Here is an 18,818-nt window from a genome sequence, read left to right on the forward strand (position 1 = left end):
ACTACATTTCACCTCTGTACGCGCCACTGTTTATTGTTCCCTGCTCTACGATCAAGCTCGCCAGGTTAGTATTTGACGTATAACCGACCACTTCGTACACTCGATGCACCTGGCCGACTACAGCTAGTACCAGAACACAGTGCGTATGCGGCGGTATTTCAGATTTTACATTCAATTTCATTTTAAATTTGAAACGGTTCATCTTACGCCTCCTAAAAATGATGACACGATTTTCCTTTGATAAAAGACCGACAATTTTTTGCTCTACTTTGCATCGTTTACGATCGTACTATAGTCTTTTTAAATTGCACATCTGGCATGTGGCAATCTGGAAAATCCGGAAATTATGGGAAGAGGCAAGAAATTGACTGTAACTTGCATTTTGCTAATTGAAAAATTGCATTCCTGTACCAGAAATTGATCAGAAAGAGAGGAAATCACATTAAGACCGGCAGATTTTTTTTAACTCCGGTGCGAAGTGGAAGAAAACGAATTCATATTTGTGGTTAAATCCGCAAATTTAGATTTTCGTCGATTTTATTTTTTTAACATTTTTTACTCTAATTTATGTTAAAAACGACTAAAATCTAAAAAATTTTTGACTAAAGTTTGACCGGTTACAACTCACTCAATATTAGTCCAAAAACTTTTGAAAACGTATCATTTTGAAGGGAATCTCATCTAGTTTTTTTGTACAGCAATTTTCTTTGCCTACTTCTACTAAAAAAAAAAAAATTGTCAAAAAAGTAAAAAAAAAATCAAATAAATCTTATTTTTTACTTTTTTAAAATGGTTATTAACGATTTTTTGCATAAAATTTTTCTTTAAAATTTTTTAAAAAAGCCATTTCGATGGGAAATTCAATCCTCTACAAATTTTTCCTATGAACTATACCGAAATATTGCTTCGTTTTTGTGAAATATTTAAAAAGCTGCAAAAGTGCATTTTCACCCTTATCTTCAATTTCAACTCTCTAATTTTAGTCCAACCAAATTACACTTGGAGAAAAAAAAAATTGTTACCTGGACTCTTTTATAAGTGAAAAATGGTAAAAGGGCTTATAATAAACCTAAAAAAAATAAATGCGTGAGCAGGGGTGGCCGAGGGTTGATTTGAGGGGTTAAAAAGTTGTGAAAAATTGAATCATTGGGATTTCTGGCGAAAGTTGACGTCAAACAAAAAAGTATCCAATACAAAAGTTGTAGATCATGCAAAAATCTACAACTTTTGTCGATGTCACTTTTTAAGATAACCTGAAAATTTCCGAGAAAAATTCGAAAAACAGTTTTTTTTCTGATTTTTTTTTATTTCCCATTTCCGCAAAAATAATTTAATTTTGACGAAACTTGGTGAAAGTATACCTTTCTGTGTCTTAAATAACCACTAAATTTTTTAGATAAAAAAATTAAGAAGTTTCCGAGATATTTATTTTTTCCGGTCTGGAACATTTTTTTTTTCAAAAAAAAATTCTGGTTAGAAAAATCATCCTACAGAGTTCTGCCGTGATCATTTTTTTCGTTTTGACATATACTTTTTGGTGAAATAAAAAAATCTGTAATCACAGTTCAAAAACATGCTCCATAATGCAATAAAAATAAAAAATTACTTGCAATAATGAATTTTTCAGTAATTGTTGATAATTTGTTTAAATTTAAAAAAATCAAAAACTGATTACACCATTCTACGGAAAAAAAATACAAAAAAACTATCTCATTATTGGTCCCAAAACTTTATTTTTTGTATAGTATTGCTATAAACATCTAAGTCGAATTACAAATGATAAGTTATCTCTGGATGATTTGAGATTTCAGCAATACAAAGTATTAACTACAAAGTTTACTTACTGTTGACGCGAAACCCGAAATTTTGCAAAATCGTTATTTTTTCTGGCTTTAAAATGACATTGCCACTTTTTTCGCTCTATCTAATGACGTACACATTTTTGCAATCCGACGTTTTGTCTTCGAGGGGCCATTTTTTAAATATGTCGCTGCTATTTTTATGACAAAATCTAGTCATTTTTAATTCTGAATTAGATTATATTACGATTGTGATCGCTTAAAAAGGATTTTAGCTATCATTTAAAATTTTTCCTGAGTACGGCTCTGAACGCATTCAAAATATCTATTGGAGAAAGTCATAACAGTATAAAAGTCAATACAGCACAAAATATCCAACAATTTTTATTAATCAATAATCAATTCTTATCCAAAAATACTGTACTTTTTCTTTAAGGAAATTTTATCTACTTGTTTTTATGAAGCAATGCCTATACCCATCTTTACTAAAAAAAAACTAGACGCAAAAAAGTAAAAAAAAATTAAAAAAATCCAATTTTTTGCTATTTTTCAAATTGCTTATTAACGATTTTTTGCATAAAACGTTCCTTTTAAATTTTTTAAATAAGCCATTTCGATGGGAAATTCAATTCTATAAATAATTTTTCCTATGAACTATAGCGAAATTTTGCTTCGTTTTCGAGCTACAATAATTAAAAAACTGAAAGGGGTGCATTTTTACCCCTATCTCCAATTTCCACCCTCTAATTTAATAGCACTCCGCGGTTTTTTCATCTAAAATGACCCTTTGAACGATTCATGCAATAAAATTGTTTCAACGTCGTAGTTCCTTTTAACCCTGTTTTTTTGGATATAATCAATAGCCTATAAAGGTTCCGTCACTCGACGGATGAGATTTGGTTCATTTCTTATCTGGTTAGCTGCATATTGAATTCTTTCAAGTAACTGCTGACGGGGAGTGATTTCAACATGGTAGTCAAGCTGCTTCATATGTCCCCATAGATAAAGGTCAAAGGATTTAGATCTGGGGAACGTGGTGGACATGCTATTGGACATTGTTGACATTTATTCGGAAATTATCATTTAACCAAGCAGTTACTTGTCTCCGTCTATGTGGTGGTGCGCCATCGTGCTGATACCACATATTTCGTTGTGTAACATCTCAACCATTTGCTATGTTAAATTATTATTAAGGTATTTTACTGACCAAATGAATATAAAAGTTAAATAAATATAAAATATGATTTTTAATCTATTTGCTAACTTTAGAAATAAATTTGTGATATTTAGTAACCTTATTCTTGAGTTTCCCAATTCCTTCAAAGTAACGAACTGTTTTACAAAAATATCCTTGGATGGTACAAATTTGGATATGTTTCTACATACTGTCTAACAACCAAATTAGCTTTGCAATTCAAGTTAAAAATATGTATTATTTATTTGTCCTTGGCACAGAATATGTGGTTCCTGTCAGGCAATGGTGTAAACGAACCGCAAAAGGTTAAAAATTACAAAGTGAAAATTATACTACAATTTTTGAAAACTAAAATGGTAATATTTTGATAATGAAATATTGGATGCATACCGTTTTTTAAGGAATAATTTCTTTCTTTGCTCGCATAGAGAACAATATTGACTAAAAAATTTCCAATAAAGTTTACGAAAAAAAAATAAATAAATAAATAAAAATAGGGGTTGTCCACCCTGAGATCTCGAAAAGGGTGGCGCATGTTTGTGCAAAATATATTTCTTTCATAATAATCAATTGATAGATCCAGCTGTTTTTTTTTGACAAAATTAAACCTTCTAGTTATACTTATTTAAATTTTAATTTTTCAAACTTCATACTGCTGTAACTTTATGAAAAATGAAAAATATGGGAAAAATAAAACAACGGTTGTTTGTATCAGTGATTACGAAAAAAAAAAAATTGTGAATGTACAACTATTTCGAGAGGGTCAGTAATCCCTAAAAATATGTAATTTTAATTACCAAATTTCTTACAAAAATTCAGTGGCCAGTTCTTTCAGTGTATAATACCTACAAAGTATAATTTTGTTTAAATTAAAAAAAAAATTTTTCGACGTGAAATATTCAACATAAACTTTTAATAAATATAACGTAAAATTTTTTTAAAAAAATTTTGAAAAATTTTATTTTCAAATTTTTTATTTTGCCGATATTTGATGAGTAGGTATTTACAGCGAAATTGTGAGAAAATAAAGCAAAAACATTTGCTTCAACTTAATCATTAATTGATGTTTAAGGAGCAACAACATGAGGCCTTCAAAAAGCACTAAAATTTGGCAATTTTTCCGCTCCTTACATTTTTTTGCTGTTTATAAAACACAAAATTTGAAGAACAAAAATTACACACATACCCGGATTTTTGGTGGGTTAGCTTCAAAATACTTAAGCGAGGTAAAAAATCCAAGAAATTTTTATGGAACGGTACGAAACATTTTTCATCCTGCCCGAACATTATTCTTCTTGTACATCTTGAACGTCGTTTATTACAATGATGTATTAGCGCGCCACTAAAAGCCTTTTTTGATGATCGCGATTGTACCGAGGCACTGTTTGAGTTTAAAGCATTTTTATGGGCCCATAAAATTTGCATAACTCTGATGTAAACATTGGATTTATTTGCCGAGAGCCTTTTAAATTCAGCCGGTAATTTACTAATTTAATGCCGCCGAAGGTGTTCGACAAGGAGAAGTTTAAGTCGAGAATTCTCCGAAAAAAAGCGGAAACGGGGAAGATACTGAAAATAACTGCAAATATTAAAGGCTGTCCAATTCAGTTCAAAATCTGTTTAAGATTACACTAATTTGTAGTTTTTCTAAAGTATGAAATTGTTCTGAATGATGATGTATCTAAGATTTAAGGGACAAATTTAGCCTTTATCAACTTGGTTTTATAAAAAATAGTTCTACTTGCATTACACCACAACACAGATAACAGGTAAAACGTGAAAACAAAAAGATCTCATTGTGGTGACAATAAAACAACAAGAATACAAGATATTTCATTGAATTGTTGCATCACGTATGTGTTTTCGTATTAATTATACAGGGTGTATCACAAAGAGGGTCCAGTCCAAGAAGAATAATGAATAATGAAAAATGCTTCCTACAAGTATGGTGGGTTTATTATTATTATGTTGATAAATTATTACGTTATTTGATATTTTCTAAAAAAAGAAAAACTAATACTTTGCAGGGAGGGCTTTGATCTTTTTGGATAAACTTAGACAGGTTGACTTAACTTTCTACAAAAAAAAATTCTTCTAAAGGTAAGATTTCTCACTTATAATCTCCCTAGTGCTTGAATTATTTCCGGAAATTTTTCCGAGGGAACGCATTTTCTAGAAAAATGCGTGATTAAGGACAAATTTCCGGACATTAATTCTAGGACGTGGGGGATTCGGTAAGAAAATTTTACAACCAAAATTTATTTTAAAAATTTCATTTTGAAACTTATTTCGCCAAAATAAAGTTGGCTTGACAGGTAGACATTGTTTTGTGACATATTTTTTCCTTTTTAAACGTCATATAATTTAATCGCATTTCAGGCGTTTTTTTAAATTCCAAAATGGCTCGTTTTGGAAATGAATATTTCATAAAAGCAGAAGTGGCAAATTTAACTCCCCAAAATACGAAGAAGTCGAAATTAAGCGTATGGAGGCAGTTTCTAGTTTTTTATGCGGAAAGGTCCTACAATGTTGAAGATCCAACAATATCGATGACTTGCGTTGGCATCCATTTTTGAAGATTATGCGTTTAACATGAAAAAGAAAAATTCTGATGATTACAAAGAATCTGTCGTTAAGGTCAATTACGTACTTTTAGATTATTTGACAAAAAAAAGCAAAATTGCAAAAAATATTGAACCGCTAAAATTATTTTCTTATTTTGTTTTAGGACATGTGGAACCTTACCGCAAATATTTACCTTTGCAATACTATTCACTTAGTATTACTAAAATAGAAGGAAAGTAAGTTTTTGTAGAAAATCGATGTCTATGGCAGTTTATCAAAGATTCTTATTAAAACATAAAAAAACACATTCCTTTCACTTTAGTAATAAAAAAGGCATTTAATTTTTCAATTTAAATATTTATCTTTGCAACACAATTCACTTAGTATTACTAAAATAGAAGGAAAGTAAGTTTTTGTAGAAAAGTGATGTCCATGGCAGTTTATCAATGATTCTTATTAAAACATAAAAAAACACATTCCTTATACTTTAGTAATAAAAAAGGCATTTAATTTTTATATTCAAATATTTATCTTTGCAGTACAATTCACTTAGTAATACTAAAGGTAATAATTATGCTCCTCGTTACTCTCCGTTGCGTTGCGAAGAGAAGGGTTCCAGCCAGAATTTCAAAAACATTTAGCGTTTATACAAGAAATCTCGGAACAAATATTTGGTAAATAATTATTTGTATCTATTTATTATTTTAAAATAAATAAAAACATTACAAAGCAAAATTCTGGATAGGTACTGATTTTTGAACCATGATAGCTGTCAAAAAAAAATTTCTACTTATTAATTTTGTTTGCAGGAGGAAAAATTTGAAGGTTGCCATGGGCAACTGTCGAAATTTCAGTAAATTGGCTTAAAATGACAAGTGTAAAATTTTCTTCAAAAGCCCAACCAACAACTCTTAATCTGTTTTGTTGTTGCTTCCTTAAAACTACCACATCTGTCTTTCTCTTCTCTAGTCAACAAACACTAACATTAAGTTTCCGTAATGTTTAGGCGCGAATTTAAATATGTATTTTTCCACAACTTTTTGAGTAAAAATTACATAACGTTATATTAAATTGTTCTGATAACGTAAAAGAGCTTGGAATTATTTTCAAAGTATAGAATCCGTGCACAGGCAATTTTTCAAATATTGAGCATATAAAGAAGACGATTTCTATGCCCCAAGAACATAGTTTTAGTAGGTTCTCAGTAAATATCATATGCCTGTGATAGGATCTTAGGGAAACTTTGTTTGAATATATTTGAATTGGTCTTTAAAGTAAACAGTTTATTTCATTTATTGTAATAAATTGTAAGATAGATTTGATATATTTAGCAGCTCTATTAAAAAAAATTGAAAAATTATAAATTAAAATTAAACTATAGACATATTATTGCACTACTATAAGACTCTTATTTTTAGTACGCAAATAAATAAAGTCTAAGCGAGCCAAAAATACTTCTTACTCTAAATAATACCTAATAAAAAAAATAGTTGTTGCTTGATAGGATTCATATGTAGGCATTTAAGTGGCTACTTTACACCTATTCTAATACTTAACAAGTTTAGGATTTGTACGACTCCTTCTCGTTTTACTGTACGAATGTTCAACACATTTTTGTGTAATAATATATTACACAATTTTTTAAGAAAGCTCTCGCCGCGATCGCGTCTGCGAACAAGGGCCCCGAAAGGATGATAAGAGGATGTTGTGGATATAAATCCAACTCGCCGGCGGGGTAATTATACACTTGGAACACGTATAATTCGAAAAAGAACCGCCTTTTTACGGCATTACACAAACAACGATTTCCTCAGAGCGAGAGCCCAAACCCGACATTAAAAAATATTTATGTAATAGATAATAGATATTGTTCGGCATAACAGGAAAGTAAGGAAGTCTGTGGCTACACGTGCCCAGTGAGGCGAAACGAATTGGAAATAAAAAAATTGTAAACAAGCATGAGCCAAAACTGAAGCATGTATAATAAATTACGAAAAAATACGTCAATTTGGAATATGTTTGGAAAAAAAACATGCTTTGAGTATATAAGTTTTCTGCCTTCGACGAAAATAAATCGATTTTAGAGTAACTTTCCTTAGTTTTAGTACAAATTTGCTTCATTAAAAAGTTACAAGCTCTAAAAATAATTAGTTTCTTTATTAATTAATTAATCCAGTCATTTTTTAAGTACATAATATGTATTTCAGTAGAATCTAGGTTTAAATTTAAAATAACCCATAAAGTTAGGCGACCTAAGCAAGAGTACATTTTTTAGGTAGAATTGAACGTTCTTTTAGATTTTGAACTGTCTTTAAGCATAGCTCAACAGATAAAAATATGTTTTGATTTATCTAAATAATACGGTGAAACTAGCGCCCTCTGGGAGCAACGTAAAAATAAGCTTCAAATTCGTAATTCTCACACCAAAAAAATCAACACTAGCAATTTCCAGATTTATGCTATCAAAACATTCTCAATTATTGAGAAATTTCAGAAGAAAATTTAAACCTTGAACACCCTGTATTTCTTAAACCAGCGACATTCTCATAAGGCATGATGAGCTGAAACATAATATTTTGGGGTCTAGTATCTCCAGCTTAGGGTTAACTCATTCTTTCTGACTCACCCTGTATAATTTTTGGGGAAGACGAATATATTTCACCTAAAAAATAGAGACTGCAAAATACCTGAAGCGATTTTTTGTTTTTTGTCCTTGCATACTGGTATTGGTAGAAAAATGAGAGTTCTAATCATACATATCATTTAGGGCGTTTTTAATACCTGTTGACTTACCACAATAATACGAAGAAACATTTTTGGAACCGCTGATTTCATTGATAGCACGGCTGGTTTCTGTTCAAAAGTGTTTACAATCGGTTAGATTGTTTTTCCGCAAGAAAAAAACACAGTAAAAAGTAAGAATTTGGAAAAATAATAAACATTTATTTATTAATAATTAACACTAAACTAAAACTGATGACAACTTAAAATTGAAATATCAGCAATGTTTCTGTTTACTACAAAAAAAAAACTGCATAAAATCATTTACCTATTCGTATGCGTGACGATTCCAGAGGTCTCAATAAGTTTTTTAATTATTAATTTTAAATTGCAGTTTCAACAGTTTTAATTCTGCGCATCCGAACCCCAGGGGCCCAAACGAATTTGGTTTACTTGCACCTACAAATTTTCCGACAAAACTGATTTTATTCCCAAACCGCGACTTGATCCTTCTCGCAATCCCAAGTGTTTTTTACGCAGCGGAATGCCGCACACGTCTCGCTTACAACTGCAGCAGCTGCATTTGCATTTCGTGGCGTAAATAAATGTGACCCTGGCGCCAATAAAAAATTCAAAAGTTGAACGGGATCCTCGCCGATATTCTCCGTAAGCATCGACAAACGTCTGAATTAACATACGCTATTTATTACAGTTATGTAAATTGAGACGTATCATATGCCTGGATTGTTTATTGATTTGCCTATATCCTGTACTAAAATAAACAAATGATTAATGGAGGCAGATACAGTTCGTTCGCGATGTTTTAGTTCAAAGATAAAATATTGCTTGTGTTAAGATATTGTGCTTCGCTTAACAGTTGTGTAAAAATAACCATCCATCAAATCTAAATTCGAAGTAATTTTAAACGTCCAACTAAATGTCGAATATAAGAGATAACAAATGAAATGCAGTTGTGCTCAAACAATTGTTTTTCTTCTATCAGGATATGGAATAGAGCAATAAGCGAAATAATGCCTTCACTATAACATGTTATAAAATTATGGCTTTTTACTTGAAATCGAAGAGTCCTACGGCAAATATTAAAGAGTAATATAAACTTTGCAATACCATTAGGTTTTAAAAAAATAGACTACACTCCTGGTATTAATGGTTTAAAATTAGAATTCTCTCTTAAAATCAAATGCAAAATAAGTATTTTAGATATCCCCGTATACAGAGGGTGTTCAGTTCCACAAATAAAACTCAATAAATAATTCAGAATTGTCTTATAAAGCAAGGGTCTAAGTCTCACCGTTTTCACTGTACAGGACCGGTCGGTTTTTAAAATCACATTATTTATGAAATCTTTGCTATGCTTATAACGAATTGATTCAAATTTGGTGTGGTGTTAACACTTATATATGTGCATAATTTACTGTAAAATTTACAAATTTTTGTACGTCAGTGGCGTAGGAATGGGTAGTAAAGTGGGATTTTTTTACCCCAATTTCTACGCGAATGACCTAATAATCATTTGGGATTTATTCTTAGATTAAGTGGACAATTTTACATAAAAAGATATACTTGTTGAAAATCGGTATAGGTGTATCGTTTTACCGAAAATCTCAATTGAATCAACTGTCTGTTGATTTTTTTCAAATATTCCGTAGGATGGAATAAAAATTAGTAATTAATGGACGACCTAATTAATTTAATGTATAGAAAAAAGCATTATTCGCTATTTGATAACGAATCGATGTAATCGAAGACTCTTTGTTTATAAAAAAATATATTGTATTGTATATTTGAACTAGGAAATAACGTTTAAATTAATAAGAAAACTTTTTTCTCGCGTAAGTATTCGACTTCTAGGCTAATCCACATGATTATAATGAGAGATAAAAAAATATTTTGCAATACAAAATTATTATCTACGAATTCACAACTAATCCGTGTACCTATATAAAATTAACCTTAATAAGCGGTTGTTCTATTTTAAAGGCATCTTATCAAATAAAGTCAAACAATCTTCCTCGATACCAAATTCTAGGTATGCAAAAGATTGACAAGACATATCTTTTGCATTCCTAGATACTTGCTATCAGAAAACACAGTTTGACTTTATTTAGTAGGTTTAAAAAACAAGTATTTTATCTATTTGAGCTTAATACTTTTTTAACATAAAGTAAAAATGCGAGAATATGTTTTTTAAAAAAGTGGTTGATCGTGAAAACTGTCTTAACTAAACTATTTTTACCGGCACGACATCTGTTTCAAATCAAACGAACTAAATAAATATCCAACAAGTTCGGAAAGATGAATGAAAATTTGTTGATAATTTTGTTCCAATTTTATTAAAGAAGGAAGTGTTGAACAAAACATAAATGAACTTTGATTAGAATATTTATTAAAAAAAAAAAACAAAGTGAATATTTACTTAAGTAAGTAACTTTGTTTTTTTTTAAATAAAGTAACAAATATTGTGATCGAAGTTCTTTTATATTCTCTGAAGAGGTAATTATTTGTTTTTTAAAGACTAACGGGCGTACATATTTATAAATTAATTATTCACTAAAGAATCAGTTATTTCGTTTTATATTTACTTCGTTAGCTTTGTCTGTTCTTTGCGGAATCTTGTGTAAAATATTATATATGTTTTTCCATTGTCTTGATATACAGGAATAAAAATTGGTCTCTTTTCTATTATTTTTTACTCGATTCCGTCTTAATATAGTCGGAGCAGAGTCCGGTGTAAATTCCCCTTAGCAAACCAAGACAGAAGTGTTGTGGGAAGCCTTACAGTATTTTTCAAAATTGGTAAGAGTGAGTTCATTATTACTGGTTTTCAAAAGAGAGCCTTAAATTTCTCATAATTATTTTTATTAACAAATAATTCCAAAGCCCCATGGGAGAAAAAATTCAATTTATGATAGACTAGTTAATCATATGATCCGAATTCCGTGTCCGTCTGACGAAGTTAGCTCATATTGAAGGTTATTTGAAGGTCGTTTCTTGCTTTTTGACGGCAATACAATTTTTGTCCCCGGGTTCTGAAAGAACGAAGAAATTTTATGTTTGGAAACATAGTTGATTTATTTTTTAAGGTCATACCCAAGGTTATTTGAAAGTCAACTGTAGTTTTTTGACGATAATACAATTTCTGACCACGGACTTTGAACGAGCGAGGAATTTTACGTTCGGAGACGTGGTTGAGACGTTTTTACATTGTCAAGATCATTTGAAGGTCAAATTTTCTACTCGAATTTCTCAGGTCGGTGTCTCGTCAGGATAACAAGATATTGAGAAAATGACCACAATAAAAGTTGTTTCGGTCACTGGGGACCACCACTGACTTTGGATTTGACCCTGAAGGCCATGGTTAAGGCTATTTCAAGGTCACCTTTTGCTTTTTTAGCGGTAATACCTCTGAATACCGTAGGATGGATCATGTCACATCCCCTTTCGTGACAATGTCGCCGTCTCCAGCATATTTTGAAGTAGCAGGATTTGAAATAATATCCTGTGAAAGAAATCAAGTTAAGGACACGAAAATGTTATCATTTTAGAATAGATTTTAATACTCTTTATCAAAATGACCTATAAGGTCATAGCCAAGTAGTGGCGCCCAAAGACCCAAACAACTTTTATAGAGGTAATTTTGCCTACATCTCGCTAACCTGACGAGATACCAATCTGAGAAGTTCGACATGAGATGTGACCTTCAAATGACCTTGAAAATGAAAAAATAACTCGACCACGTCTCCAAACTTAAAATTTCTCGCTCTTCCAGAATCCGGGGTCAGAAATTGTATTATCATGAAAAAAAAATAAGAGTTGACGTGCAAATAACCTTGAACATGACATTAAAATATAAATCAACCAAGTGCCCGAAAGTAAAATCGCTTGCTTTTTCAGAATCTGGAAATTTGAAATATTATAAAAAAAACACGAGTTGACCTTCAAATGACCTTGAACATGAGCCAACTTCGTCAAACCGATATCGGATTCGGATTCAGCGACCCCAAAAATGTATAGTCAAAGCGGTTTAACCTGCCACACCCAAAATATCTAAACAAAGGATTACTTTTTTTTTAATTTATTATTTATTATTATAGGTGGCTTATTCCTAAATAATACATATTAAAAAAAAGTTTGTAAACAGTTTTTTCTTATACATTTGTTTAATTAATTGTTAATAAAAAGGGTTGTGAGGAATCTGAGATGTTCTTTCTTGCGAAACAGAATTTTATTTGCGTGTAACAGTTTTCTCGAATTCTCCACATGCAAAATTCACCGTAAACGCATACGAACCGTACATATTTGTCGTTCCATTATTCTACGGCCCAGTTTCGTCAAAGTGAAACTTTTTACGTGGGACAACCGCAAAGTAAACAAAAGATAAAAGGCGACACCGTTCCCAGATGTTGATGACACACGCCGTTGAGAAATGGACCAGCTATTAAATTTCCATAGCCATAAAAACAATAACATAAGACGTTAATCACGACTATTACGCGCTACTTGCGAGTGTGAAGTTCCATGTGGAATTTCTGAGACCCATTGACGTAGAAGAAAGGGTCCAAAATGAAATAAATTCAGTGGGGTGTTTGCCAACTTTTTTGATGTTACCATAAAATGAAATGTGGTAAAAAAACTTGACCCATACTTTTTTATTGCTGCAAGAAAGAAATGGTTATTTAACAGGCAATAAAAAAAATAAATCTATTAAGAGGAAGCTCAACAAAAATCTCACACTAGTACTCTTTTAGATAAACAATAGTAATCTGTATTATGCTAGTAAGCGGCAATACGTGTTGTGGTAGCAGAAATAGGCTAAATTTATGGTCAGGCCGTGTGCCGCTCTATGCTCACGATACTCATTGTTACTGCCTGCCACAAAAACACGTGCCATACACTCGACGAAGCCCTCAAATTCACTCACACACGGGCGAACTACATTGAAATGCATGGCCAATCCTTCAGCAAAACGCCTGGATTATTCACCGGCACGCCAGGCCGACAGGACAGACATTAGGGCATCGTATCGAATAAACTGATCGATGGGAAGCTTCATATCAGTGGCAGACATGTACGTGTTATTGTAAAATGAATACTAGTGATGACATGTCTATAATCTAGTACTTCATAAGTTGAATAACATTTTTTAAATCAAATAAAACTGTAAGCAAGCAAATGTAGCGAAATTGCTTGTAGAGTTCGCATTAATTTTCATTGCATTCAGTGACAAAACACTTCACATTGTTTTTAGCAAACGCCCCATTCCCCAGACACCTCAGAAATGAAGTAATAAGTGAAGTGTTGTTTTTGTATATAAATAAAAAAACATTTCCCATGTAGTAAATCTTTAAGGATTTATTACTGCAAATCAAGTCCTTCATATTTGATGTAAGTTTATTGATCGAAGATTAAATAAATAAATTTCGCATCGTAAAAAATACTGGTATTTCCAAATATCAATATCAACAACATACAGGGTTGCCCCAAGAAGTAGGTAATTTTTATTCGCTTTTCTTTCAGGTTTCACTAAGAGGTTTAAAATTCTGCATCAACATTTTAAAGAAAAAAGTTTCTTGGAGAAAAAAAAATAGGTTGTAAGAAATAATTATGTTATTGTGGGTCTCCATTTTGCACAAAAAAATTGTCACTCTGTAATCATACATAAAAAGTATTTTGTATTCACAGGGTCTAACGACATTTACAGTGGACGATAATTAAATAAACAAAGAAATCTAAATAAAAAATTTAGATAAATTTGGAGCGAATACACTGAAGATGAATTTTTCGAGACAAAACGTCTGAATCTAGTTAGGGCTGAGACAGTACATTATTGGGGGTCATGAGGGCTTGTAAAAAATGTAATAAAATTCCTATAGTATTAAAAAAAAAAAAGTTGATCATGGTCCTGGAGAAACGAAACGTTACATATAAAAATTGATTATGCCGTTCGATAGAGGGCAAAAAGTGGCCATGAGAAAGTGTTCTTTCTTCAATATCTCCTCGAACAAGGCTGAAATGAAACAAAAACGGATTTCCAAAATATCGTTTTTTTTTAATATTTCGAAAACTAATCATGTTAGCCTTGATTTTTTAGAGGCATAATGTTAGTCCCCTGATTACTCAACTTTGCCCCCATTTACTTCGTACCTCTTACCGTTTCCGAGATCCCTGTAGTGAGAAGCGAATTTGTAACAGCCTGTAGTGCTCAAAATGTACATGTGGGTGGGTGTACATAAAAAGAAATAGTATCTCCATATAAATTGTAATTTTATTCGTACCCATTCATGATTCGCCCTGTATGGCTCATATTTATCTTTTTTTTTTAATCAATGTTCAAAACATTCGAAACCGTAAACAATCCGAGCTGCCGCGTGTGCCTTGATTTTAAAGCTTAAACCAATATTGATTTTTGTATTCCCCCAACGAAAACCGTGCCAGAAAACCGCGCGTGAGTATTAACTTCGAAATCCACGTGTAGTAGATACCTTGGTTTGCTATTTCACGGTTTCCAACCACTAATACGCAGCGATTCGTGCCACGGAATCCACCTGATGTTAAGTTCGAGGTAAGAGAGAAAGGTGCATCGTAGGTACGACGCAAAAATTACATACAAAAAAGGATTTTATGATCTTCGCAAATGTTTCCCTTAAATTTTAAGAAGCGGTATCTCTTAAAGTAAACGGGGCGCGAGTCAGTTTCGAATTATCTGTTATCTTAAAGATATTAGGCTAATTTAAAGAAATTCCAAAATTTTCCCTAATGTCAATGTTACTTGTTATCAAAAATCTAAGCATGCAAAAAATATCTAATATAAACAAGTTTTTTAATTGATGAGTGATGATATAGCGAGAATCAACTACTCTGCGGGTTATATGCCCCGACTAGCATTCAATTATATCAGCCAATGCCCAGTAAACAATTATTTATGGTAAAATACAAATTGAAAATTATATAAGTATTGTATATATTAATTGAAAAACAAATACCTGATGTACTAAAGCTAAACATAATCAATATTTTGTAATATAACAACCCTAGGTTCGACAAAAAATAAGTAAATGTAGTTGTGGCCAAAAATATGTGATCGTCATAAAGACTACCTACGTTGTGGGTATCTATTTTTTTAATTTACCGGAAGGCGCTGGCTACTAACTTTGTAGAGGGGATGTATGGTTTAATTATATAAAACAAAAGCAGAGTAAATACACCTAACCTTTATTTACATACAATTCAAATTAAACATGTGACAAATAGAAAGAACAACAAAAACATTAACAACCATTTAACATAAAATGAGAGTGCCAGGCTCACCTAGAGCTCCTGTGGGGAAAGAGCATGGCAGAGAAACCCACGATCGTTGCTCTTACCACCCAAATATAAATACAAAACAACCGCTAACCAAAGGCATAAATTAAGAACCTTTGCTAATGATAAATAAGACCTGTCTCATTTAATGTGTCACTAAATGTCATCTGTTACCTCATATTAGTCATACACACTTCCAAGTAAAACTGAAGAGGTTTGGTGTTAGTTAGCCGGCAGAGCCGGAAGGTACTGGAGTCCCATACGGGAGGCAATCCAGCTATAGTTGAGATTTCGGAAGATCCTTCATAACACTGGAGTCCCATACGGGAGGCAATCGAGCTTAATCCAGATTCGTTCCGCACGGGCGAAAATGTTAGTAAACTCAACAAGGCTCGTATAGACGTATGACATAAAGTGAGCACAAGAAATCAAAGAACAAATGATAAAACAAGTTAAGTGTGAAACAAAGAGGTCGTTAATGTAATATCTGGGCAGTCACGACAATATACATATTTTAACATGTAATAAGTAATGAGCAATCTATAATAATAATTGTAACAATTTTATCTTAGAGAAATATACGCCCCTGAGCGTAAGACAATGAAGGCTAAACATATACAGAATTACTATTATGAAACATCTATATTTTACGTATAACGTAATCATGACAAAAACAAGTTAGATGTGAAACAAAGGAGTTATTATTGTAATGTCTGGGCGCCCACACAACATATATATACATATATATATTTTAACATGAAATAAATAATGAGCAATCGTTAATAATAACTATAATAATTTTACCTTAGAAAAATATATGCCCTAGAGCATAAAGCAATGGAAGCTAAACATACAAAGAATTATTATCATGAAACATCTATAACCATCACAATCACAAAATTACATAGAACAATTAACAACAAAGTACTTAAAGAATATTACCTGCTAACTAATGACACTTTAACCAATTAACTTTTCACTACTTTGACACACTGCCCGCTGATCGTATTACTGCCGATCTCCACACTGTTCGCACTTCAACTGCCTATCTTCAACTCTTTAGGCTTCCTTCCAGAATTTCCTACGTAAGTGCCTGTTTTTTGTGCTTCCTTCTACCGACCGTTAATATTACTTTTTCACTGTTATACGACACCTATGTAACAGGTGACGTCGAAGTTGATAAGATAAGTACGGTTTTGCACAATTTTAAATAAACATATTTTATTGTCCTTGTTCTAACATCATTTTTGACAAAACCAACACGTAAAATTAGCCAGGATAGGGAGATCTTACTATTTTTGCGTTTTACTTTACATTTGCTTTTTAAGTGACATATTTGCAAAGGAATTAATAGAACAAAATTATTTATACAAAACAGAACTTTTTTTAACCAAATTTGTTTTGTAAAATATACAGGGTGTTTCTGAAATAACTGCGTTCTTTGAAACGGATGATAGGAGGCACGAAAATGAGCAACTTTTATTAAGAAACTGATGATCTAAATGCTTGTGTCTTCGAGAAAATTAATTAAGAAAATTAACCATAAATGAACGCCGACCCTGTGCATCTTGTGCACGTGCGTCGTGTTTCAGTATAGTACTATCATGTACAAAGTGTTTAGGCATTAAATAACAATGATTTTGAGTCCCGTGTGGAATTTTGTCAGTGGCTTTGATATCAAATAGCATAAGATCCGGATTTTACAGCAAGGTGCTTTTTGCGGATGAATTTTGTTTTACTAGAGACGGCATACTAAATTTTCACAACATTCACACTTGGTGTGATGTAAATCCTCACGTTGTACTCCTTTTATTTTGTTTGGAAAATTAAATTTTTCCTAAAAAGACCTGTTTGTCGATAATTAACTAGAGTCGCAGAAATTTTAATTCTTTTTATTCGATTTCAAGGAATTGTTTTTATGAATGTAAGTATTTACAAGGTTCTCGAAATATTGTTCAATCTCCTTCAGAAGAAAGCTTCGAACCTCGAAGATAAAAATATTTACGAAGCCAATTACGGACCCTGGAAATACCACTTATTATTATAGTATTAAAGCAATCATGGCAATTAAGTTTGAATTCCTCGAATGCGACTGTGCCTTGGAACCATTCTCTATGCCACCACGCGGAACTTGAACAGTTAGAACGGACCCGTCTATGGTTAGTGGTTACCTGCGAGCCACTTTAAAAAACGTTGTGTCACAAAATACGTACACCGCCAAAAATGGTTGCGACTAATAATTATAGGCCTGTAAATGTTTCACCTGGATTCGCTGGAAGGTATTTGAGAACGCATATTTGGATCGACTTGTGACATTTCTTCGTGAGCACAATATTTTAACTGACAATCAACACAGATATCAAAAGATTAAGTCAATATTTATTGCATTTACTTAATAAATTCAACAGTAGAAATTAAAATGTCAATTTAATGTGCTCACAAAAGGGTTGCGGATCCAGTGTCAATTCTGAGTACAAATTAGTTGAGATGGGACTTCCGCAGGGATCTATACTGGGGCCTATATTATTCTTGTCAAATATTAATGAGTTGGGCAACAGATGCTCTGCTGGTTATGTAGGCTGACGATCAATCCTTACTTATATCAGACAAATCGAATGTAATAATACATTAAATAAATTAAATGACTGGTATTGTGCCCATAAACAAAATTTAAACTAAAAAAAAAATGATTTTACAATTATCACCAATAGTCCAGACGGTATCTGTTTCAAAGAATCCATATTTGAGTGAATAGTATATCCACGGAGATTTTTAGCTTTTTAGCCTTAAAATATCAATAGAAATGGAAATTTTACTATGCGCATAAAAAAAAGTGGGCTTAACTTTTGGCGGCACAATATGTTAAAAAAATTCGAAAAATATCATATTTTTCTTCCTATTTAATTATGTATCTTTTCAAGAGTTGATTTTAGGCGAAAATGGAAGAGGAAAAAAATGTTTGTAATTAAATTTTACAAAATATGACTAGTTACAAATCGAATGAATCATGATTATTGTAAAAATTGAAAAAATCGCTAAAATTGGGGTTAAAAAACATTACTTTTTAGGGAATTTTTTTGGGGTCTTTAAGTTGGGTATAGGACCTTCATACTTGGCTCAAGAAAACTTCATGTTATGTAGAATCATTACACCAAATTTCATCAAAATCGGTTCTATACATTTTGCAATCCAGATTTTGAAAAAAAAAATGCAAA

The 18,818-nt window shown here is 31.8% G+C and overlaps 1 protein-coding gene across 1 annotated transcript in view; it reads right to left on the minus strand.

The window, feature by feature from the left end:
• LOC108910012 (tyrosine-protein phosphatase non-receptor type 9) overlaps positions 1-18,818 on the minus strand; it is a 143,409-nt gene that overhangs the window by 80,822 nt on the left and 43,769 nt on the right. The gene's annotated exons all lie outside the window — the stretch shown is intronic.

Source organism: Anoplophora glabripennis, unplaced genomic scaffold (genome assembly GCF_000390285.2).
Source record: "Anoplophora glabripennis isolate ALB-LARVAE unplaced genomic scaffold, Agla_2.0 scaffold407, whole genome shotgun sequence".
Taxonomy (NCBI): domain Eukaryota; kingdom Metazoa; phylum Arthropoda; class Insecta; order Coleoptera; family Cerambycidae; genus Anoplophora; species Anoplophora glabripennis.